We start from the raw sequence: 14,009 nt of genomic DNA on the forward strand, positions 1-14,009 counted from the left end.
CTCTATAAAGCTATGGCTGAGCCAATAATTTGCAACATTCAGTTTTAAATAGGCTTTTTATGGAGGTATTGCTGAAAGCACTTGAAGCACCCATGGTAGCAACAGCAGCAGTTTTTCATGGAGAGATTTTATGCCATTCTTTCTCCTTGAGCTGGTATTCTCAGTCTCACCTAATTCCTTTCCAGTTCCTGTCTCTCACAGTAAGATGACATAAATCATCTTTCTTTGGAGGTTTTTAAGAAAAGAATGGATGGCCATCTGTCAGGAGTACTTTGATTGTATTCCTGCATGGGAGGAGGTTGGACATGTAGTCTCTTCCAAGATGACATGTAGTCTCTTCCAACATGATTCTGCACACCATTCCCCTACACTGCTCTCCAAGATGGTGGTGCCAGTGGTCTGAAAACCTCCTGGTGTCTTAGAAATTTCTAAGTTCCCCTCTGGAAGCTGTTGGACATTTTTGTCTGGTATAGAATGTCCATATGCAGTTTCAGGTTGTAGAAGTGCAGGGATGTGCATGGCATGTGCATTGTACATTTGGGTATGTGTTCAGTTAGGTAATTTTGTCATTCAACATAAAGAGTGTGTATCCATATGAGCCTACCTGAGTCTTACAATCTTTAGGGGTGGGCTTTATCTTATTACCCTTTCATGCTCAGATGGTGAGGACACGAGAGAGAGCCTTTTTGGTGGCTGATCCTTAGGCTTTGGAGTTCCCTCCAAAGGGAGGTTCAGTTTGCATCCTCTATGCTGTCTTTTTACTGGCAGGCAAAAACCTCCCTATTTAAACAGGACTTGAGCATTCACTGAGCAGGGTAGAGTGATAGGAAATTAGGTATACTATTGATATCTTAAAAGTAGTGTTTTAACTGGATGTATGGTTGAATGCTTTTAAATTTTTGTATTCTATATGGTTTTAGATTATATAAGCTGCTTTGAACCTTATTCAGGAGAAAAGCTGGCTATACATCAAATAAATAAATGCCAACCAAACAATTTCACAGGAGGAGATTTATAGTATGCAACCCTAGTGTATGATCTCAGCTGTTGACTCTTTTGAAAGCAGTGTAAATACTCACCAGACTTTCCACCACTTTTAACAGGCACATCTAATATGGCTGCTATTGCATGAAGAATGTCACAGGTAGAAATGCTGCTGAATCCATGGCATGATGAGTGCAACAAGAGCATCTATGAAGAACTGAAACAAAAATAATAGAATCATAGAGTCAGATCTGAATATTGCTCAGAATGGTGGCAGAAATGCATTGATGTGGTCCACTTGGCAGGTGCAGTAGGATTGGCCCTTGTCACCTGCATAAATGCCCATGTCTGATCTAAAGGTGGCACCCCGTGTAATATGGAAATTCTGTGGAGGAATCTGAACATGACTTATTCAAAACATGGTCAAAAAGATTGCAGGGAATTTTGAATATCATGATATATCGAGGTCATTTTTCAGCCCAGGCAAAAGTGAAGCTTAAGGAATGGATCTTTTTGGCTCAGCAATGAAGAAAAGTATCAAAAGAAACTAGGACATCAAATAAAACTTGATGTAAAGGTGAGGCAGGGTCTCAGGATATAAAAAAGAAAGCACTGTCCCATAAAATATCTCAGTGTGTTTCAGCTGGGAAATATTTGTTTGGTTTTTCTCAAGAGAAAGCTATTTCAAAATCAATCTGCAAGGATTTTAAACAGGCGTGTCTTCAGTTCCAGTGAATGGCATCTGATCCTTTACATCAGTTCTAAAGAATGCTAAAATAGCAGCAGACACTTTTATTCCCTGATGCTATTTCACAGTTTTAATTCATTTCAATGGGCTTCATACAGTAGGCAACACAGTGAGCAATGGACATAGCCGAAGTGGCCACTCCTGAGTCTTTGAAAACATTGGAATCCATCATTTGTGAGATCAACAAGAGCAGTTGATTGGAACACTTGCAAAAGCTCAAACTGCTTTTGAAGCAAGAAATGGGATGTTTGCACCTCCTTAATTAGAAACATAGGAAACAGTCTTAAATCGATCCTTTTGCTATCTGACTGGCATTTGTTATCTACCCACCAATGGCACTACCTTTTTGCGGTGGTGGGATTGCATGCTCCTGTGATGCAAGAGGCTATGCTGATGGTAGCAGTGCTACTCGCAGGGTCTCCCATATAAGATAGGCTTTTGCTGAGGAGTCAGACTAAATGGGCCAAAGATCTACTGGGCAACAGGAGTAGTGGGAAGTGACATTGGCGGAGAATCTCTCAAAGACAATGGCAATTGACACCATAGCTAATGCTGGTTAGTACTGCACAGAAGGAGCTATGGTAAACCCCTTTTGGATGTCTATGAAAACCCTATGATGAGATAGTCCAAAATGAAACAAGAGATAGTACTAGAAGTTGAAATTCCCAGGTAAGATGGCACTCAGTGAGCTCCTGGGGTACAGCAGAGGGCAGCTATGAGTAATGCTGTATCTAATAATTCAGCTGGAATTATGCTGAAAAGACTTTCAACTGTTGATGAGCCCAGAGGTGAAAGGAAAGTCTGAGGCGACACAACACATATTATAGGAGCGTGGAACGTGAGAAGTATGATTCAGGGGAAGCTAGACATAGTAAAAAGAAACAGAATGTATAAACAATGCAATACTTGGTATAAGTAAGCTAAAATGAACAGGAACGGGACATTTTGAGTTAGATAAATACACAATGGCCTGTTACAGACAGCCAAAATAAAGCTGCTTCGAGTCACAGTGGAGGTATGGTGTTTCAATGATGCATGCGTCCTAAGAGTCCAGAAGTCGCACCAAAGCCACGCTCCAGCCCTAAAGACTGGAGCATGGCTTTGGTGTAGCTTCTGGACTCTTAGGACACATGCATCATTGAAACACCATACCTCCACTGTGACTCGAAGCAGCTTTATTTTGGCTGTCTGTAACAGGTCAATGTTTTACTCAGGAAATGAAAATCCAAGGAGAAATGGGATGGCCTTAATAGTGAGAGGAGATGTAGCAAAAGCAGTCAAAGGACATAATGTACAGTCTGATCAAATAATATCAATAAGACTTCAGAGAAAACCCATCAGTGTAGCCATAATCCATATTTATGCTCTAACTACAGAGGCAGAAGAAGAAATTGAAATATTCTATGGTGGGGTCCAGGAGGAAATCAATCACATGCAAAACCAGGACTTCTTGTTGATCATAGACAATTCTGGAACAGAGCAGATTGTAGAAAAGTTTGGCCTAGGCTCAAGAAACGAAACAAGAGAGTGACTGAATGTTGGTGCATCTGTAACATTTATTGGACTATAAACAGCACTTATTATGAGTGACAGCACAACTGTCTTTCACAAAGAAGCTTCCAGCATCAGTCTAAGTATATCTGGTTAAAAATGGATTTAAGAACTTAGTAGGGTGTCATAATTCTGCAGTGTAGCAGCAGCTATATCTGTCAGGTGCTTTAAATAACAACAACAACAACTTATATCCCACCTCTCCAACAGGATTGAGGTGGCTTACATCAAGAAAAACCAAAATACACAATAAAATAATCCCTCTTCCTAAAATAAATCCACAATTTATAATTCAATTTATAACACATCAAACTATAATAATACAGATAAAATCATTAAAATCAATAACATCAATAAAATCAAAATAGCAAAAGACTCTAGCTGAATAAAAAAAACACTAATAAATGGGCCTGAGAGCAAATCTGGCTTGAATGTTTATGTTTGTCTTTTAATTGACTTGTTTTAAAGGACTTTAATTTGTTTAATTGTTTAATAGGATTTTTGATGTGCTTCATCTAGGTATTTGTATGTACATTTAAGTGTATTTAAGTGAGTATAAATGATGATGATGGTGATATCGATTTCTTCAATGTTTGAATTGAGTACTCTATCAGAAAATTTTAAAAGTGTGAAATCTGCAAGATAATTGTGTCCAGGTCTGCATTTTAAAGCCAGAACTGCAAATTAGGTCAGTCCATTTTAAAAATGCCAAGTAAACAAAATTCTCCCCCATCCTGATGACTGATGTCAATAGGAAGCTGTTATAGGGTCAAATATCTCCTCAAATTCAACCATTTGTCCATCTCATTTTTTAAATTATTTTTTAAAAATAAACATCACACTTTTTTCTTAAAGACACTTTCACATTTTTGTTTGTTTGTTTGTTTGTTTTAAAGAGACTAGTTCTTACTAGAATAGAGGCATTGACCAATGGGATTTACCTATGTACAGGAGTTTAGTGAGATGATTTTCATGGAGGGCAGGGGCAACAAAGGGCAAGACTCACTGTAAAAGAGGTATCTTTCCATAAGAAACATCAAATAACTCCCAATTATAGGCTGGCTTTCATTTTAATTGGAAAGTATGTTGTGAAGTTTCCAATAAGGCTAAAATTTTTGACATGCAAAATAGCTGTGTAAACAAAATAATGGTGCCTAAGAAGTAAGTGTATATTGTACAAGTCATCCAACTATAATTATCGAAACTGTTAATAATGAGTCATGATTTCTCTGTATACTTACAGAAAGAAAAATATGGACTTGAAATTCCCTCAGATACGTTACTCTCAAAAGCCAGAACTGATAAATTTGCTTTTCTGTGATGAAGCACTGAATGCCTGTATGGTGTCAGCATTTTGTCAACACTGAGAATGAATTTCTCACACAGCTGTAGATGCACCGGAAGTGGATGCTGCAGCCTATTAAGTATACAAGCATGGAAAGACTTCACTGTATATGCATCATATTGTAGTATGTTTATCATGCAGAATTTCATGATATCCATTTCTTCAGCTGTCTGTTCTGTGGCTGACATTCTTTTAGGGACCTGCATCTTTGTAAATGTAATTATGTGAATGCAACATTGAATTAAGTAGTTTTGCAATATGGAAAGGGATCTTGTAGCACTTTTGAGACTAACTGTTTAAAAAAAAGGTTGGTAGCATACACCTATTTCTTTAGAAGCACGTTTGGTGCTAAAACATGCATCTGAGGAAGTAGGCTCAAGTCTACAAAAGCTCATGCTACCAACTTCTTTCTTTCAATTAGTCTCAAAGGTGCTATAAGATCCCTTTGCATGCTGATTTTCTAGACTAACATGGCAGTATCTTTGCAGTTTTGCAATGTTCATACTCACGGAGAAGTGGCTGTAACATTATAATGTATAGGCACAAGGGTAGTGAGTGGAGTGACTGATGCACCTTGGGAAGCCCCCCCCCAGTCCACATCACAATACTCACTAGAAAGTGATGGAGCACGGCAGGTGCTTTCAATGCACATCACAAGTGCCTGATGCACAGCACAAGTGTCCAATGTGCATCACAAGTGCCTGATACACATTGGTGCAGTACAGACCATGCAAATGCACCATCCTTGCAACTGCATGGTCCCTAACCCTAACACGACCCGGTACTGTGACAATAGCAGCACACCATGTACATGGGTGCCGCCATTGTTATGTAAGTGCTGCGTGGCAACCGCACGTTGCAGTGTGGCACTTATGTAATGGAGCCCTGGTGGCGCAGTGGTTAAATGCCTGTACTGCAGCCATTCACTCGAAACCACAAGGTTGCGAGTTCAAGACCAGCAAAAGGGCCCAAGCTCGACTCAGGCTTGCATCCTTCCGAGGTCGCTAAAATGAGTACCCAGACTGTTGGGGGCAAATTAGCTTACTTGCTAATTAGCTTACTTGCTGTTCACCGCTATGATCTTTGGAATAGCGGTATATAAATAAAACAACAACAAAAAAATTATATTGTCCCTGTGGTGCAAAAAGAACCCAGTTTTACCACGGTTCTTTTCCCTCTGGAGGGAAGCTATGTGGTTTGGTGGCTGCAGCTTCCCTCCAGAGGAAATTGGGCTGCCAGCAGGCCGCCCTTTTCGGGCAGTCTGTCTTGCACATTGGAACATTCTTGCCAGTGCCCAAATGCATATCTTTGCAATTCAGAAAGAAGGTTTCATTGTGTTTCTGCATCATAGCTATGGATTCATAAAGTTACAAAATGTAGACTGTGATGTAGGATCTCAGACTCTGTTTTTAAATGTTCCACTGAAGTTTTAAGTTACTGCAATATTAGATATTTGGAAACTGAAAGAAAGTTACATTAGGTGGGGTAGGGTTTAGATTTCTTATTCTAGTGGGAGCAATGTCTCCACTTGTCCCTTTGCCAATTCACCTTGCCTATGTGTCAACTCACTGTTCAACAGTGGGTCTAATCTATCTGGGACTCACCAATAGGATTTCAGCCTCTCTCTCTGGGCCATTAAGAAACCTACAGCCTAAAAACAGGAAGAAATAATAAAGCCATTTTGGGAAGTACATTTTGTTTGCTGTTTTCAGATATGTTAAGCTGCCTAATGGAGTTATGCTATTAATGGTGACACATACTTCTTTCCCTGAGTAGTACTGGAAGTTATAAAGCATCTTAAAACAGGTCATATTAAAACCATGCACACAAACATATATATTTATATATGGCGATGTGACTGTTTTATATGCCAATGCACAATGAATAATGGTGGTGCTAAAAAGCAGCCTAACATTCTTTCTCTCTCTCTCTCTCTCTCTCTCTCTCTCTCTCTCTATATATATATATATATATATATATATATATATATATATAAACTTACTGTGTCTGCAAAAGTTGTGCAGCCAGCACTGGGCAATTCAGAGGACTTGCAGAAGTTTATTTATAAGCCTGGAAATGGTTCAATGGCTTTCAGAACTGGGTCTGCAGTCCTTCAGTGTGCTGATGAATCCCTAGAAATGGATTGCACTGACAATGTGATTTCCATATTCTCTGAAGAGAAGTCATAATAAAAAGCTGGCATGAAATGATGTTAAAATAATTATAATTATGGGACTATATTATACCTCATTATGTGTCATGCAGAAGCAATTCCACTAGGATGTAGAAGAAGGAGAAAGAAGAATCAGGGATTATGTCAGGTTTCCTAAGACAGCTCTGTTGGACTTTGCTCTCCCTAGTAGTTATCCAGAAGGCATTCCAGGGGTTATTCAGACACTATTGTTTTTTAGCACGATTATCCAAATAGTCTCACTCATGCATTCCAGTTCTGTTATTCACACTATTTTTTTACTGGGACTGCACTTATGCACATGTCTGTGAGTTCTGTTGCTCACATGTGTCAGCACTCAAATAAAGATGGCGATGATGATGTGGATGTATTTGAAACATGTTAAAGGCATGCAGAGTTTTATCCTGGGTCAATTTGCATTGGTTATTCACATAGCTGAGAATACAAATTTTAGGAAAATTCAGAGAACCCCCCAAGATGGATTATCCTGGGTTGAGTGAGGTTTTTTTGACAGCCCACAAAAACTTAATTGGATACATTCAAAATGCATGTGAACAATAAAGATTCAACTCACAATCTATTGGGGTTATTTTCACCATCTGAATACCGCCCCCTCCCCCCCCCCAGAAGGCTGAAGAACAGGAAAGGAGAAGGAGCTTATCTCATGGCTAAAAATGTGACTTACCTTGCCCGATTTGAATATTCTGGGATGCAGGCGGGTATTATCACTCGCATTTTGCCACTGATGCTGCCTCCTGGCTGCCTCCTGCCTAAAACCCGGCTAGAAGCTGTGCTTAGCTGACTAATTTCCACAGTCAGGAGCTTCATGACTTTGCAAATCAGCCAGCTGAGTGCGGCTTCTATCTAGGTTTTAGCCAGGATGTAGCCAGGAGATGGTATCGGTGGCAAAATGCAAGCAATAATACCCAGCTGCATCCCAGAAGAGGATTTAACCTGGACAAAGTAAGTCACATTTTTTAGCCATGTGATAAGCTCCAAAGAGGAAGACCATAACTAGTCCTCCAGAGAACCATATCGGCACCCATTAATTTATGTTCCTATTGATTTTATATTAAGGCAGATTTTATATTAAGACTCTAAGCTATCTGAAAGACCATTATCCTTTCACGTGTGCCTTCCTGTACTCTAAGATTTTTAGGGGAGGCACTTCATTCTATCTGAACACCTTCACATGTTTATTCAGTGGGAACACAAGTGAGGACCTTCTCAGTAGCTGCTACCATATTTTGGAACACTCTTCCTAGAGAATTTAATTTAATTTAATTTGTTTTATTTATATACCGCTATTCCAAAGATCATAGCGGTGAACAGCAAGTAAGCTAATTAGCAAGTAAGCTAATTTGCCCCCAACAGTCTGGGTACTCATCTTAGCGACCTCGGAAGGATGCAAGCCTGAGTCGAGCCTGGGCCCCTTGTTGGTCTTGAACTCGCAACCCTGTGGTTTCGAGTGAATGGCTGCAGTACAGGCACTTAACCACTGCGCCGCCAGGGCTCCAAGCTAAACTGATTCCTTCTTTGTTGTCTTTTCATTGGCAGGTGGTGACCTTTTTATTCCAGCCTGCTTTTGGGAACTAATGGTTTCACAAGAAAGGCCTTTTCTTAGTGTACTGCCTACATTGATTCTTTGATAGCTGAGATTTTATGTTGTGCTTGCAGAGTGTAAATTTAGACTCAAACTGCTGATGGTAGTTGTACTAGACCACCTACATCATTGTGCAACTGGTCACATATCTGTGACTGTGCTTGCAATCCTAGTGAATCTGCAATCTTAGGGCAATCCCAGTGAATCAAGTAAGGCACTGATGAATAGGTATATATATTCCAGGAAGGTGCAACAGTTACACTTGTGAAACTTTATTTGTTCAAAGTCAATAAGGTCTTTACTCCGTGGTTTAAGAAGTACAGCCACATGTGTGAAGATATACACATGTGTCTAAAACACCAACAGGATGCCAGCCAATGTTTTAAATGGTTTTAAAACTAAACAGTTTTAATGCTATATACATTTTAATACTATTTTAAACATTACTGCTGTGTTGTAGGTACATGTAGTTGTATTCCTTTTTTCTTGTAAAATAAAGTGAAAGATAGATAAAAGTAATGTTGACTAATCCATTTGAGAGTTTGATCATTTTGTTGTTAAATGGTGAATTGACACATAAACTGAATAGATTTAATAAGCCCACTGTAGTTGGAGAGTTACAACAAGATTTAGGCAAAAGAGTTTTTGGTAGCCTTCCTTGAGGCTGTAAGGCTGGAGGCTATAAAGTAGAATATAAGGCCAAGATCCTGTTTAATTGTTTCATGGCACAAATTATGCAGCTTATTGTACGATGGGCACTATGGCTATGTACTCTCCCATTGTGCAGCAGGTGAGTGCAACCTGATCCAAGGACCACAGATATAAACCTTCTGGGGAGTACAATAGTTTACACTACTTTCAGAGGGGTTGTAAAATACTGAACAGGATATCAGCTTTGTGCAACTCTCTTAAATAATGCAACTGCTTCTCTATTGTTAACTGCCAGCATAATGCATAGGAGGATTCTGGCCCAAGTATTCCAAACATTTCCATGGGCTAAGGTTGTTCATGTCATCTGATCACCTGAGATATTTTGGACTGCATATGCTGAGGGGTAGAACTAGAATGAAGAGTTATGAATGAGACCTACAATAAAACCTTGCAATGTAGCAAATACCTGTTTAAGCTTCCAGGCCTTCCAGTCCATCCCACTCTTCCAACCCCTATCAATCAGTCAGCACCCCATGCTTACTGGGCATCTTTAGTCCTTACTGAGATGTTTTGGTGATTCACCTTCCTTCCCCCACATTGTTCTTTTATTTCTGCAAACCTTGGGGTTTCCAAGTTTGCCGATGTCTCCTTTCTGTGCATGGATCTAACTGCTTTAGCTATACAAGGAATCCCACTTGGAACATCCGTTTCCATAGCAGTGGTTCTCATCATCTGGTCTTTCAGATGCTTTGGATTTCAACTCCCAGTTGTCCCAGGCACTATAGTCAATGGTCAAAGATTCTGAAAGCTGAATGTCAAAATATCTGGGGGGTAGTCATGGAAACATAGTAAAAATATTCAAAAGTTTTAAGAGTAAAAACCAAACTCCCTCCCTCCAAGCACTGGAGTTCAAGGTGGCTTACAAAAATCTAAAACAGTCAGTTGTCAAAAGCCTTTGAAAACTGAAAAGTCTTTGCTTGCCTCTTGAAGAACACCATGGATTGTGTCAAACTTGCTTCTCTAGAAAGGGAGTTGCAGAACCTGGGAGCAGTGATTGAGAAGCACCCACACATTTAGAGAAATGGATAGTCCAAATGACACCCCTCTAAACTTTTAATAGTAACAGGACCCCAAAGCTGTCATGAGGATATTGAGTGAAATCAAATACTGAAAAATGCCACATTAGTTTGGGGGATTGTGAAGGGTAGGTACAGTACTGCCAATATCATCACCCAACCAGATGGTTGTCAGGGAGAGAGTGGATGCTGTCAATATTTTTGTTCTTCCGCTATAAAAGAAATAGTTAGAGCAAGAATAAGAATTAGGAAGGATGGTTAGAAACACAGGGGGAGCTTTTAAAAATAACTCAGATGACATAGTTTGGTTCTATGCAGGGCTTAATTTGAAAGGATAATTGGCTTCTATGTGTGTGGCTTTTCAGTTAATTATTTAGCCAACTGGGTAGCTGTGAGTCATACAGAGAAGTAACAGTATGGAGAAGGAAAATCAAGAAACCTTTTCCTTCTTCTAGGGGAAGCTGGAAAAGGGGAGCAGGAATGCAGCTGATCCCACATCAGTGTCACAATGACTCCCCCCACCCCCCAATCTATATAGTACAGTTGATTGCTACTTGAGATACTAACTTCATAAAAATGACACCTATTAGTACTTTGGTCAATGAAGAATTAGCACTACTTCAGTGAAGCTGACTCTATGGCTGCATCCACACTGCAGAAATAATGCAGTTTGACACCACTTTAACTGTCTTGACTCAATGCTATGGACTTCTGGGATTTGTAGTTTTATGTGACATTTGGCCTTCTCTCTCAGAGAGCTTTGGTGCCACAGAATTGCATAGCATTAAGCCATCAGCAGTTAAGAGTGTTGTCAGACTTAAAGTGTTTGACTTTAAGGATCCGTTTATTTGTCTTTTACGAATCCACAGTATCCATAAAATTCTTTTCTAGCACCACATTTCAGATGAATTGATTTTCCTCCTATCACCTTTCTTCACTGTCTAGCGTTCACAACCATGCATAGAAATGGAAAATACGATGGCGTTGACAATCCTAATTTGATGTCATGGCCAGCCAAAAGCAGGTCTCGGAGGAGGAGGAGGAGGAGGATGGGGTTCCTCCAGTGCAAGAGGTAATTGAGGCTACACCAGGTGCTACTCCTGCTCCAGTGCAAGAGTTAATTGAGGCTGCTCCAGGTGTTAATCCTGCTCTGCCAGCCCCAGAGGAGGAGGCTCAGCCAGGTCCTAGTGCTGATGGGGTTCCTCTGGTGGTACAGCAGCCTAGTGGTGACTCTGGGGAGGAACCAGGCTTGGAGGTTCCCTCCTTTAGGCAGTGCAGGGCTGAAAATGCTGGCAGATGCAGGTCCAGGAGGATTGCTGAGAGACAATTGGCAAACAAGCCTCAGCTGGCACTGAGGAGGTAATCTTCTACTTAACCTCCTGTGAGATGCTAACTCAGTGCCAGAGTTTATTGCATGATCCTTTGGTGTGATTGCTGCCTGCACTGGCTCCCTGTATCTTGACTCCTTGTTGACTCTTGACTTTGGAACGGACTGTACTATTGCTACTCTCTGGCTGAACTGACCCTGGACTGGACTGACTATCGTGATCCCTGTTATCCTGACTTCGGCTTTGGCTTTTGATTTGCTCTTTCTCTCACTCCCTGCAAGGTTTGTGGACGATTTCCAGCTGTGTAGCTAATTACCTTGTTGAGCCATCCTTATCGGCGTATGTTTGTGTGTGCTGGCTGCAGTCCAGAATAGTTTTATAGTCTGTAAACTGTTTTGATCTAGGGAAAAATGGTATAAAAATAAAATTTATTATTATTATTATTATTATTATTATTATTATTATTATTATTATATCTTTAGCCTGAATCCTATTGCAAGCCCTAACACGAGAAAAGTCATGGATCAATGTGATTTACCTATGTGTTGCCTTTCCATTTACCAGTCCATTTAATGAGTCAACTCTAGTTGGGACTAACTAATAGCAGTGGTGTCAGTAGAGTTGGCATCAACAGATATACTAACTCATGGTGTGACTACTGCCTACACTGACCTCCTCCCTTACTACACCATGCAGAATCCTCAGTCATGCCTTTTGTCCTAATGTTACTGATAAACTGTAATTCCGGTATATTGCTGATCATAATGGCAATAGTGGTGGCATAAACAACTAGCATAATTAAAATTATACCTTTAAATTACGACATCACACGCACAGCCTAAATGCATTTATTTGTACATAGTTTCATGTGGCTGGAGTGAAAATTTGTGAAGACGTTTTAAAAGAAAAAAATTAAAAGAATATTTTTTAAAAATAAATTATACACACACACACACACACACGCGCACAGGTGTTCTTTGCTTCCCCCCATTCACACTATCTCTTCTACTGAGTATTTTAAAGGGATGTAGGCAAATGCCATCACCCATTTTTGCCAAAACACAGATATTAAGGTTGTCACCTGGTGCATGTCACACTCCATGCACAGTGAGTAATAGGATATCTGCCTCTGCCTTCTGCATATGACTTCCTAGGGAGGCAACAAAGAAAGAGGACCCACATTTCCTCTGGGCCAGGACTGGGCATGTTTTGATGCCCATAGAGCCATTTTTGGCTACTCCAGACCCCTGCCAGGGTACATCAATGCATCTGGCACTGATCAGAAGTGACATTAGAGGCCCCTAGAAATCAATTCCAGGCAATTTCCAGAAATTTGGGTGGTGTTTTCAGTGTGTGTAAACGAAGCAGCATTTACAGGCCCCAACAGATCCCTTGGCATCTATTTCATGCCAAAAGATTCTCTCCCAGGACTTAATAATAATAATAATAATAATAATAATAATAATAATAATCAGGGTTTGATACCATATGAGATTTTGTATGGCAGGTGCAAGTGCTGGGAGTTAGGAGGCTGGATGCTCCCTGACAGAGCATGATAGTCTGGACCTTTCCACTACATCCTCTGCAAAACAAACAATCAACCACAGCTTTTTAATATTTAAAAAACATGTTTTTCTTTTAAAAACTATTGAATATTTTTGAATATTTTCCCATCCTTACCAATACATTACTGCATCCATATTTTCAGCAGTATCTTTCATTTTTATTTTATTTTTTGGAGAAAGCTGCCCAAGGATACTTATGTATATATATTTTCTTTTGGACTTTACTTCTGATGGTTGTAAAAGTATGGACCTGGCCTTAACTTGTTCTCATTAGAGACACAGCAATGGAGCCTATATGAGATGTGAAAAAAAACCCATTCTATACTTCATTATATTTCTCTAAATCTCACCTACCATTCTCATTCTGCCTTTTATTTGTATTAGGTTATGAGTTTTTTCTTCTTCTTCCAAAGTTGAAATTTGCATGCATTTTATATGCATTTTAATAATCTTTCATAATGTGAGCATATATTTATTCTTCGTAATTAATATGTGCATTTTCTGTACTGAATAAAATGTGTTTTTCTTTATTATTTTCAATTGTATGCATTTTAAGCCATTCATCTCTTTAAAATGACTAGCTTTATTTCTCTAAAATATTCCACAAGCCTCACAAACGTGTGGATTGGTAAGGCAAGAGGTGTTTCATGTCTCAGGGAGTCTTTTGGGGTAAGAAATTCCTACTTGGGTTAGGACTCCTAAATCCAATGACTGGCTGCGTTTGCACTGCAGACATAATGTAGTTTGACACTATTTTAACTGTCATGGGTCCATCACAGATAATACTGGGATTTATAGTTTGTCATGCCACCAGAGCTCTATGACAGGGAAGGCTAATTGTCTCATGAAACTAGAAATCCCAGAATTCCGTAGCATTGCACCATGGAAGTTAAAGTGGTGTCAAACTGCATTATTTCTGCAGTGCAGATGCTGCCTATTTCTGTCATCTCTACCAATAAACTAGAGA

Source organism: Sceloporus occidentalis, unplaced genomic scaffold (assembly GCF_023333645.1).
Source record: "Sceloporus occidentalis isolate IW3139 unplaced genomic scaffold, rSceOcc1.0.p SCAF_1, whole genome shotgun sequence".
Lineage (NCBI taxonomy): Eukaryota > Metazoa > Chordata > Lepidosauria > Squamata > Phrynosomatidae > Sceloporus > Sceloporus occidentalis.